Source organism: Lissotriton vulgaris, unplaced genomic scaffold (genome assembly GCF_964263255.1).
Source record: "Lissotriton vulgaris unplaced genomic scaffold, aLisVul1.2 SCAFFOLD_505, whole genome shotgun sequence".
Classification (NCBI taxonomy): Eukaryota; Metazoa; Chordata; class Amphibia; order Caudata; family Salamandridae; genus Lissotriton; species Lissotriton vulgaris.
In genome coordinates, this window is record NW_028245465.1 from 225,287 (window position 1) to 236,288 (window position 11,002).

Genomic DNA, 11,002 nt, shown 5'->3' on the forward strand with positions numbered 1-11,002 from the left:
TTAAAAATGACACAACGCCAATGTGGGATGCTAAATAAAATATAATTGTTTGATTCACAAAAAAGGTTCCTGTTGCCATCCTTTAAATGCTAACAGTATTTCAGCATACTGCTGCGTCCAATACACAGGGCAGGCTTATGTTCAGCCTGTGCCTGTCCAAGTACCATTCAGTCAGGTGCGCCTCTGGCGCGAAGCACCCGCGCGCCTCTCTGGCTCCACCTCAGGCTCCGCACGTGTCCCTGCAGTGGGCCTGGTGCTGCGCCTCAGCGCCCCTACGTGTGAGGCAGAGTGACTGCTCACACTTGATGTCCCCTCACTGGCATCATCACCCCCGACAGTGGCAGGTAGAGCAGGGTGAAGTGCGGTCACAGCAGTGGTCAGGTGCTCAAGTACCCTGGCCACATCCTCGCAGCACTGTATGAGCTGCTGCTGCTGCGCCAGGGACCGGCGCGATAGCTGCGAGGTGGCATTGCCCACAACATAATTTGACCGTGTGTAAGCCGTCAGCCGGGTCAGTAGCTGACGGTGGCGGCGGCGGGCTGTGCTGCGCTGCGCAAACATTGCAGCTGTGTTGGCCTCCATGGCTGCAGTCATGCGGGCCATCCCCTCCCCCACACCTGCCATGGCTGCCGTCATGCGGTCCATCCGGTCCCCCACACCTGCCACATTGCGGCCAATGTTGTATAGCTGAAGCTGTATGGCCCCTTGCCGGCGTGCCTGCAGCTGGTGTATCCTGAGCATGCGACGTTCCACACTCATGCTCGGCAGCCGCTGTCCATTCCCCCTCCTGGTGCTGGGAGCATTGGTCTGCAGGCGAGACCTGCCACGCCTGCTCTGCTCGCCTGACACAGTGGGTGGCCGCTGTGTCGCCGCTGTCGCGGGACCTGATGTTGATGCTCCAGCTGATGGTGGAGTCAAGCTAGGCATTGCTGGTGCGGCAGGGGCTGGAGGCATACTGGTGGTGGACCTGGCTGCAGGAGTTGTTGCTGCGGCTGAGGCTGGAGGCACACTGGTGGTGGACCTGGCTGCAGGGGTTGTTGCTGCGCCAGACGCAGGAGGCACACTGGTGGTGGACCTGGCTGCAGGGGTTGTTGCTGCGGCAGGGGCTGGAGGCACACTGGTGGTGGACCTGGCTGCAGGAGTTGTTGCTGCGCCAGACGCAGGAGGCTGTGTATGTAACGGCACCTCCTCGTCATCCTGTGCTTCCTCATCTATTTGCAGCCTCTCGCTGTCGCTGCTGTCTGCGCCACCTGTGAGGGGAAGTGGACGTTCATTAGTTGCATGTATCTGTCACACTTGCAGTTGCTACATGCATGCTGGGTGACATTCCCTGACTGCCTATGGCTTTGCGTACTTTTGAACCTGTCTGGCTGCATTGGGGTACTTCTACATTGTGGCCACACTACATGTCCCACAATGCTTTAGGGCATTACCTGATGTGCACCGATGGCATGACTATGGAACATTATGGGAGGCTATATGGTCATGGCCATTCATAGGGGACAGGGTCGCAGTCGCATGCCACTTACCTTGGATGTCTTGGGTGGGGCGGGATGAGTCCAGACGGGTCACTCCGATGAACGCCTCAGCCTCCAGCGTGTCTTCTACTCGATCCTCCAAGGGGGGGTTTGGAGGGACTGTAGGTCCTCCCCCTCCAGTGCCCAGGGACTCTCCAAGCCTCTCAGCTACCTTCTCTTTGGCACGACCTCGGAGGTCGTACCAACGTTTCTTAAGTTCATCCAGTGACCTGTCGGCCACACCCACAGAGTTCACCGAGGACGCTATGCCCACCCAGATCCTGCGTTTCTCCTGCTCGGGCACCCTCCTTGAGTCCTTCCCGAACAGTTTGGAGTGGTTCTCCACCACCCCTTCAATTAAGTGCTCCAACTCCTGCTCGGAGAACTTTTGCTTTCTCTTGCACCCTGTGGTGTTGCTGGGCCCAGGTACTGCCTCCTCAGACATAGCTGCAGTGTAGTTGGGAAATGGTAATCCAAGCTGACTTGCAGGAGCTCTCTCTGTGGCTGCCTCGAGGTCTGCCTCACTGTGGTGAATGGGGGTGGGAACTGGCTGCTTCCTGGTTGTGATGTCATCACTGTGCTCGAAATGCGACTTCCCGTTTTCCCGATCTCGCGATTTTGCGATCTCGCAATTAGCAATTTCGCTATTTGCGATATCGCAAATCCGACACGGATGTAGCCGGAAATAGCGATTTTTCTGTGATTTTCGATAATCGCAAACGTTATTTGCGGCCGCGTGCGAATCGCTTTTTTTTATCGCAAAACATCATGAATCCCGTTCTGCGATTTCTCAATTGCGATTCGCAGTTAATCGCTAATTGAGAATCGCAGAATCCGGTTTTCATGAATCAGGCTGTTAGATACTTGTGCATGTGTTACGTCTCTTCGAGATGGTGACCTGAAAGATAAAATTAACAAACAACAAATAAATAAAAAATATTACACTCGAATGAGTAGTATGTTCACCTAAGGTTGTGAATCAGCAAATTAATTCACCCTGCAAAGAGTGTCTGAGAGGTGACAGCACATAGTCATTATTGTGTCTCTTATTATTTTATGTAAATGATGACTATAAAGCTTTACAAGTGTAAGTATGGGAGAGGAATCCTTAGTTATGGATGGATAGGAGACTCGCCATGTAGCTATCTGGGAAGTTACATTTGAAGAAGATTAGTCATAAAGAAAAGAGAGGGGTTCCTCCTGTTATCATTATGGCCTCCATCCACTTAATTACTTGGAGTTACATGTTACACGTTGTACATATCTGCATCTATGACCCCGAAGGTGGATTGTGTAGGACGCCGGGTCAGTTTAAAAACTCTGTTACTACCAGTGTGTGCATGCACATATCAAGCCATCATGCTTCGTCCGAACCGCAAGTGTGTAATGCGGCTCAGTAGACAGAGCCAAGCTACTTTGCTTTCCTTAACCCAATGGTGGCCAAATTGGCATTGTTTCTTAAAGATTCAATCAATCAATCAAAAAATGTGTAAAGCGCACTACATACCCGCAAGGGTTTCAAGGCGCTGAAGGGAGGGGAGGAAGGGGGTGCTGTTGCTACTGGTTGAACAGCCAGGTCTTGAGTTGTCTCCTGAAGGTTAGAAGGTATTTGGTTTGTCGTAGGATGAGGGGGAGAGTGTTCCAGGTCTTGGCAGCGCAGTGGGAGAAAGATTTGCCTCCGGCTGTGGTTTTGCGGGTGCGTGGGACGGTAGCCAGGGAGAGGTCTGCAGAGCGGAGTTTCCTGTTGGGTACGTAGAAGGAGAGTTGGCTGTTAAGATAGGCTGGGCCGGTCTTGTGGAGTGCCTTGTGTGCGTGGATCAGGAGCTTGAAGGAGATTCTTTTGTCAATAGGGAGCCAGTGAAGGTTTCTCAGGTGGGGGTGATGTGGTCGGGTCGCGGGACGTCGAGAATCAGGCGTGCAGAGGCATTCTGGATTCTTTGCAGTCTTTTGATGAGCTTGGGTGGGGATCCAGCGTAAGGGCGTTTCCGTAGTCGTGTCTGCTGCTGACTAGGGCCTGGGTGACTGTTTTCTTTCTGTCTGTCGGGATCCATCTGTAGATCTTGCGGAGCTTACGGAGGGTGTTGAAACAAGTAGAGGAGACAGCGCTGACTTGTTTGGTCATGGTGAGTTTCGAGTCGAGCATGACTCCTAGATTGCGTGAGTGGGTGCGGGGGGTGTCCCCAGTGATGCGGACCACCAGGAGTCATCCCATGCTGAGGGGTTGGGCCCGAGGATGAGGATCTCCGACTTGTCTGTGTTCAGTTTGAGGCGGCTATGCTCCATCCATTCGGCGACGGCCTTCCTTGCCTGGTGGAGGTTGGATTTGGCAGTGAGGGGGTCCTTGGTGAGGGAGAATGCCTGTCGTCGGCGTAGGAGATTATGTTGAGGTCGTGCTGTCGAGCGATGCGAGGGAGAGGCGCCAAGTAGACGATGAACAGCGTCAGGCTAAGGGAGGATCCCTGCGGGATGCCGCAGAGGATCTAGGAGGCTTTGGATCAGAAAGGGGGAGGCGGACTCTCTGGGTTCTGCCGTAGAGGAAGGAGGAGGTCCAGTCCAGGGCCTTGTCCCGGATCCCTGCGTCGTGGAGTCGTGTGTGTAGTGTGCTGTGGCAGACAGTGTCGAAGGCGGCGGAGAGGTCCAGAAGGATTAGGGACGCCGTCTCGCCGTTGTCCAACAGGATCCTGATGTCGTCTGTGGCGGCGATGAGGGCGGTCTCGGTGCTGTGGTTGCTGCAGAAACCTGACTACGAGGGATCCAGGATGCTGTTGTCTTCGAGGTAGCGGGTGAGCTGGATGTTGACTATCTTCTCGATGACCTTAGCTGGGAACGGAAGCAGGGAGATGGGCCGGAAGTTTTTCAGTTCGCTCGGGTCCGCCTTGGCTTTCTTCAGTAGGGCGTTGATCTCGGCGTGTTTCCAGCTCTCAGGGAAGGTTGCGGTCTCGAAGGAGAAGTTGATGATGTTGTGTAGGTGGGGTGCAATGGAGCTGCCGGCTTTGTTGAAGATGTGGTGTGGAAAAGGGTCAGACGGTGAGCCGGAGTGGATTACGCCCATGGTCTTGATTGTGTCTTTGATACTCATGTTGGCCCAGGTTGTCAGAGGGTCGTAGTCGATGGGGTTTGGTGGTTCCTGCGTTTTTTGGGGCCTGTAGTTGTGGATGTCGGCGATCTTGCGGTGGAAGAAGGTGGCAAGGGAGTCGCACAGGGCTTGCGACGGCGGGATGTCATTGGCGTTGGAGCTGGGGTTGGAGAGTTCCTTCACGACGTTGAAGAGCTCCTTGCTGTTGTGTGCGTTGTTGTTGAGGCTGTCTTTGAAGGAGGTCCTCTTGGCGGTCCTGATGAGGTGTTGGTGGTTGCGGATGGCGTCTTTGTGGGCTGTGCAAGGGGGACACTTGCCGGAGCTGGGGCGAAGCGAGGAAGCCCTCCAGTGTTGCCGCCACCGCCAGGAGTCACAACTTGCTTGGGATAGCGCTGCCGCCCCGGGACTACAACACCCGGCTGCCTCAGCGGCAGCGCTGCATTAACACGCAACGTAAGCGCCAGGAGGCGCCTTTAAACTGCGCTCTGACCGGCAGAGCGGGGGGGACACTTACCGGAGCTGGGGCGAAGTGAGGAAGCCCTCCAGTGTTGCCGCCACCGCCAGGAGTCACAACTTGCTAGGGATAGCGCCGCTGCCCCGGGACTACAACACCCGGCTGCCTCAGCGGCGGCGCTGCATTAACACGCAACGTAAGCGCCAGGAGGCGCCTTTAAACTGCGCTCTGACCCGCCTCGCGGGACGCCGGGCGAAGCCCGGGCAAAGGGCGGGCCCTCAGAGGCCAGAAGAGACTGGGCTGGGCCACAGACCCTGATTTCATTCCGTACTGACTAATAACTGCTTGATTCATGTGAGACTTTGGTGTTTTGTTTATGATTTCTAATTGTGTAAAGTGCTTTAGGTATATTTCCATTGTTTTCTCATTGCACATATCTCCCACTGTGTAAGGATAAGACTGTGTAATGTCCAATTCTAAAAAAGATAAGCCTGCTACCGGTTTGGGCACCATGGATAACTATCTGGTTAAAAAGGTGAACCAAATCAACAATGAGAGAAGGGCTTCTCTGGGTCGAGTGAGTCTCCCTTTGTTACATGATGAGGCCTCGCCTCCACTGGGGGGCATTGCATTGGAAAATAGTAATGTTACAAGTGACCGGGCTATTATAACCACAGTAGTACAGGTACATAGGGAGACACTTGATGTCCTGCCTGATACTTCTATGGAGGAATCAGAGCAGACACCATCAGTTAGCAGACCTGTGAGATCCTGCAGAAAATTGCAATCTAAACATGGGGGGAAGCACAGTAAAAAAAGAATAGATCCTCCACGAGTAGTTTGCAATTTCCCTATCCCTGAACCTTGTCTAGTGGACGGAAATAAAGAGGGGGGTACGCTCATACATTCTGAGCAATTTACCGTACTTGTTAGCTCTATAGTAGCAAAAATAGAGGCTAAAATGGAAGATCTGTTGAGACCCCTGACCACTAAGCTGGACGCTGTGTCGCTAGAAGTGGATAGACTGGGTGGTCTAGTGTCAGCATATCTGACCACAGCCCCAGTTGCTCCACCCAAGGTAGTAGATAAGGGTCAGAGTACCAGGTGAGAGAATGTGCAGCAGATCTGTCAGCAAGTACCTGCCACTGAATCTGCTCCCCATGCCCAACCACTAGCAACTGATCAGAACAGACAACCCATAGTAGAGTCTGATGGCAGGCCTGATTTCAAACATATAAGGAAAAGTCGCTATATCAATTTGCACCCTGACTGTGCTCCTTATATAGCGGTTTTAACAAATGTTCCGCCTATTGATGACTTTTCTGCCCAGTCTCATGGGGAATCTCACGATTCCTTAAAAAACAAAACAGTTGCGTGGCTAAGTAAAAACTGTGGGTTTCCGACCAAATACTCTGATCAAATACTATCAACGCGAAGGGTGAATTGGATTGGTCCGTCTAGTAAGACCACCAGTGGGGATTGTATTGTCGTGAATTTTAAGCACCCGCAACATGTGGCAACAGTATTACTAAGGGCGGCCTCTCTAGTATATAACGTGAACAGTGTATGTGTTCGCCCACTTGGCTATTTTTATGCCCATCTGATTGTAGCCCCACCTGACCCCAGGAAATTCAGACCACTGACTCAGTCCTTGACACCGGCACTGAAGACACCACATCTGTATAATATTAATGGCCACCGTTGGAATGGCCCCAATGTGGAAACACATAATAGATATAATGCTGCTATCCAATGTGGGAATGGTTTTAATGTGGACACTCAGAACAGATATGACTTGCTCTCTGGCCTGGAGGCGTGTGATTGACGCAAGGAGTGTGTGGAGCAAGGAAAGGATTATGTTGTAGAAGAAGGTCACGATGGGACTCCCGAGGTGATAATGAATGGTAGCAATGTAATCTGTTGGAACATTGCGGGATTGGGCTTAAAGATGGGAGATTGTAACTGGATCAGGTTCATTAAGCAATATCAGATTATCTGTCTTCAGGAGACCTGGTCAGTTGAATGTGATTTTTTTCCTTGAAGGTTAAAATCATTTTATGTTCCCGCGTCTGCATCTAGCAGGGGTAGGCCAAAGGGGGGATTAGTTACATTCATTTCTGTTGCTTTACCTTGTAATATACGCAGAGCTTTAACGGACAACCCAGGTATTATTGGGTTGATATTAACTGGAGATAACTGTTTGGCTGGCCTGGTTAATTTTTATAATGGTGTAAATTCATGCTCAGCTCTGAGCCAAGTATTGGCACTAAATGATTTTATTCGCCTCTCTATGAAAGAATGTCTCCATAACCTCTTGATTATGGGTGATTTTAATGTCCATCCATGTGGCGATCTCTTGCTGAAATGCATTTCGGATGTGCATTGTGTACGATCCCAGGGCCTGCACCTGGAACACACAGTTGAAGGGGATTTACTCAATGATTTATTGAATGATCTAGACTTAATAATAGCTATGGAATTGAGGGACCCTACTAAGTGTTTTTATACCCCTACCTTTAAAGGGCATGGACGGGGAACCTTCATTGACTATGTGTTACTCACATTGCCAATGCAGTCCTTTGTGGACTCCTTCTCTATTGATAATAGTGAATTCAGTGATCATAACCCGCTCACCGTTCAGTCCCTGGGTAGTTAAGGAAGCCCGGAATTGTGTTTCTGGTAATCTTTGCACAACCGATGGAAGACCCCGCCTTAGATGGTCTATGATTGCTGCTGATCTGCTGTACAAAAAAAATAACGGACACTTGTACAGATGAAATCTTGAGTTGTACCACAGTTGGAACTGAACCATTTAGGGTCCTGGGTGCTTTTCAAAATTTGGCGGATAAAGTGTCTCAGCTGATGTTGGCCCCTGCAAAAAACATAGTAGTCAGGGGACCAAGATGGTTTAACCAGGACTGCTCTAAAGCAGCACACAATTTAAGGTTGGCTCTGGCAGCCAACCCCAGAGTAAAATTGACTGTTCAAGCGTGTAGGAAAGAATATAAATCAGTTATTGCCACACGCAAGGACTTTTTAAGACAGGAGGCATGGAATGAGATTCTTGATCCAGATACCTTGAAGTGCAGCTCTAGATTCTGGGCATTGGTAAAGAAACCTTTCCTGGTGCAGGATTCGGGTGATGGTCTGGAATGTTGCATAACTAAGGATGAGTGGGTAAATCATTTAAAAAAATTATACTGTTGCTCGTCGATGGAAAACCCTAATTTTCCCCCTTGCGATAGTGCTAGCATTATTAGGTTTGAAAGAGGCGAGATTATGGAGGGCATAGTGTGCCTGACAGCTGGGAAAGCTCCGGGCCCTGATGGGATCCCCCAGACTTGTATCGGTCTGATCCTGGCTTTTGGGCACCCATACTGGAGGCGGTCTTCAATGCGGCTGCAACAGTTGGTTGTCCACAATCATGGGGTGTCTCCACAATTGTTCCTGTCTTTAAGAAGGGGGACAGGGGTAGCCCACTCTGTTATAGGCCAATTTCATTAATAGATTCTATGGTCAAAATAATAGGCAGAATGCTACTGCAGAGATTGTCGGACTGGGCGTTGGCAAATAACATCATGTCCATCGCTCGGTATGGCTTCTGCGGTGGACGTTCGACTATAACACAGTGCCTTAATCTCTTCTTAATCCTAAACAAGTACACTGTAGCGAAGAGGGGTACAATCCACCTTGCCTTCATGGGCCTGTCATCTGCTTTCGACTGTGTTAACAGGGGAAAGCTCTGGCAGTCCATGAGGGCAAAGGGTGTTGATAATGGGATTGTAAATTTCCTTGCTGACCTCCACAGTAATACTAGTGCCAATGTAAGGTATTCTCAGGATCTGGGCGTAACTAGTAATTTTGACATCAGAAAGGGTGTGCGCCAAGGCTGTATTCTAGCCCCCTTTCTTTTTAACTTTTATATTAATGACCTAGATAGTGACCTGCAGAATATTCACGCCGACTGTCCTAGAGTCGGTAGGCGGGGTATTCCTGTTCTTTTATATGCAGATGATGCAGTTTTAATCTCTAGAACTGAGAGGGGACTCCAAGCTCTACTTAACGCTTTTAAATTGTTTATGTCAGACAGAGACTTACTGGTCAACAACTCCAAATCATTCATAATGCAAGTTGGCCAACAGCCAAGTAGAAACTTCTTGTTTAAGCTAGATGATGTAGTGATCCCTGTATCGAAATCATTCTCGTATCTTGGGGTTATTTTCGATAATAAACTTTGTTGGGGTCCACATCTTGTCAAGAAGAAAGGTGAATTGGCCAGGGTGAATGCCTCCATTTTTAACTTTGCGGCAAAATTGGGGAAAAAACCTACAAGTGCCATGATGAAACTTTATAATGCGAAATCAGTGGCTACTGCTTTTATTGGCAGTGAACTGTGGGGATATGTCGTGGGGGAGCAGCTACAGACTGCTGAAAATTCTTTCATGAAGCGCCTCTTGTGTGTCCCAGTTGGAACTTCTAACTTTGCAGTACATGAAGAGTTGGGGGCACAATACTTAAGCAACATTTTTTCTTCACGCCCGCTGACATGTTGGCTAAACTTGTGGCTAAATGTGGACATTCCATTGCCTCATTTGATCATGAAAGACTTTTTGTCCCAGGATAAGGCAATGGGTACCCCATGGTTAAATTACTTGAAATCTAGTTTCTCCAGGCTCGGGCGTTTGGATTTGTTTGAACATCCGAGCAGGATTGTAAAAGGGGATGTGGAGGTAATTAAACGGGCTTTCCTCATGGATAGGAGTATGCAAAGGGAAGGAGTGGAGCTTCAAAAACCAACTGTAAGAACATTTGTTATGCTAAAATCTTGTGTATCAATGGAACCATATCTGACTGGCTCATTGACCTCTCATGAGAAGTTTTGCTAACAAGATTTAGGTTAAATCTTTATCACCATCTGCTGATTAGACCAAAAAGTGATATTTTTACTAAATTTGCAGCACCCTCTGGCTGCGACGGAAAGTCTCCACAGAATATGCTGCATTTTATATTTTTATGTAGATTTTATGATTACCCACGTAAACGCTATCTGGTTGCTCTTTTAAAAAAACTTAATTTTAATCAGATCAGACCAGCCCTTATGTACCTACAACTTCTGCATAAGGACAGCATGCTTCAAGTTACTTAATTTTTAAAGCTATGTATTAGGTTGAGAAACTGTTTGGATCAGTGATGGTCCTCTTAGTTGATTTCTTTCTTTCATGAATTCACTTATTGTATGTAAATAACCGACCTTTGTATTTTCTGCACTTTACCGTCCATTTTTATATTTATTGTATTTTTAAACTGCTTTGTTGCACATGTGCTTTTATGGTTTGAATCAAAACCGAAATAAAGTCTCTATTGAATTCAATTGAATTGACTTCTTGCTGTGAAGATTCAAGAGATTTACTCAATCTAATCAATACAATCAATTTGAAATTGACCACCAATCTCATTATCACACTGGGAATTGCAGCACTTTATACAAGTACCCCCCAAAACGCTACACTGGCAGTCAATTTGAAGTTAATGAGGACATCTGATTGGGATTCAATCACTCCAATCCACTTCGCAGTGGACTGTGCTACGCTAGCCCTAAAAGAACATTTTTTCCAATGTGAAAACACTATCTGCAAATCCAAGGAACATCAATGGGGGGCATGTTTGCTCCAAGTCTGGCAAGGTTTTGCATGCAAAATATTGAAAATCCTTAATTTGCTCTGAGTCTAACAACTTCAAACCTGAGATTACTTTATGGCACAGATTTATTGACGATAGTCTGATTATTTTGAAAGGAAAAAAAACAACATAAGAGGATTTGTTCAACCTGTATTAATGGACTATACGTCTACTTGAAATTCTCACACGCATGTTTAGATTCTGAGATCACCTTCCTTGATTTGACAGTGAATATTGAGAGAGGTCTTTTAAAGAGAAATACAGACCATAAGCAGA

General features: G+C 48.5%; 1 pseudogene; it reads left to right on the forward strand.

Moving 5' to 3' along the window:
• Positions 1 to 5,513: 5,513 nt before the first annotated feature.
• On the forward strand, positions 5,514 to 6,872 carry LOC147666413 (uncharacterized; annotated as a pseudogene).
• Positions 6,873 to 11,002: the final 4,130 nt, after the last annotated feature.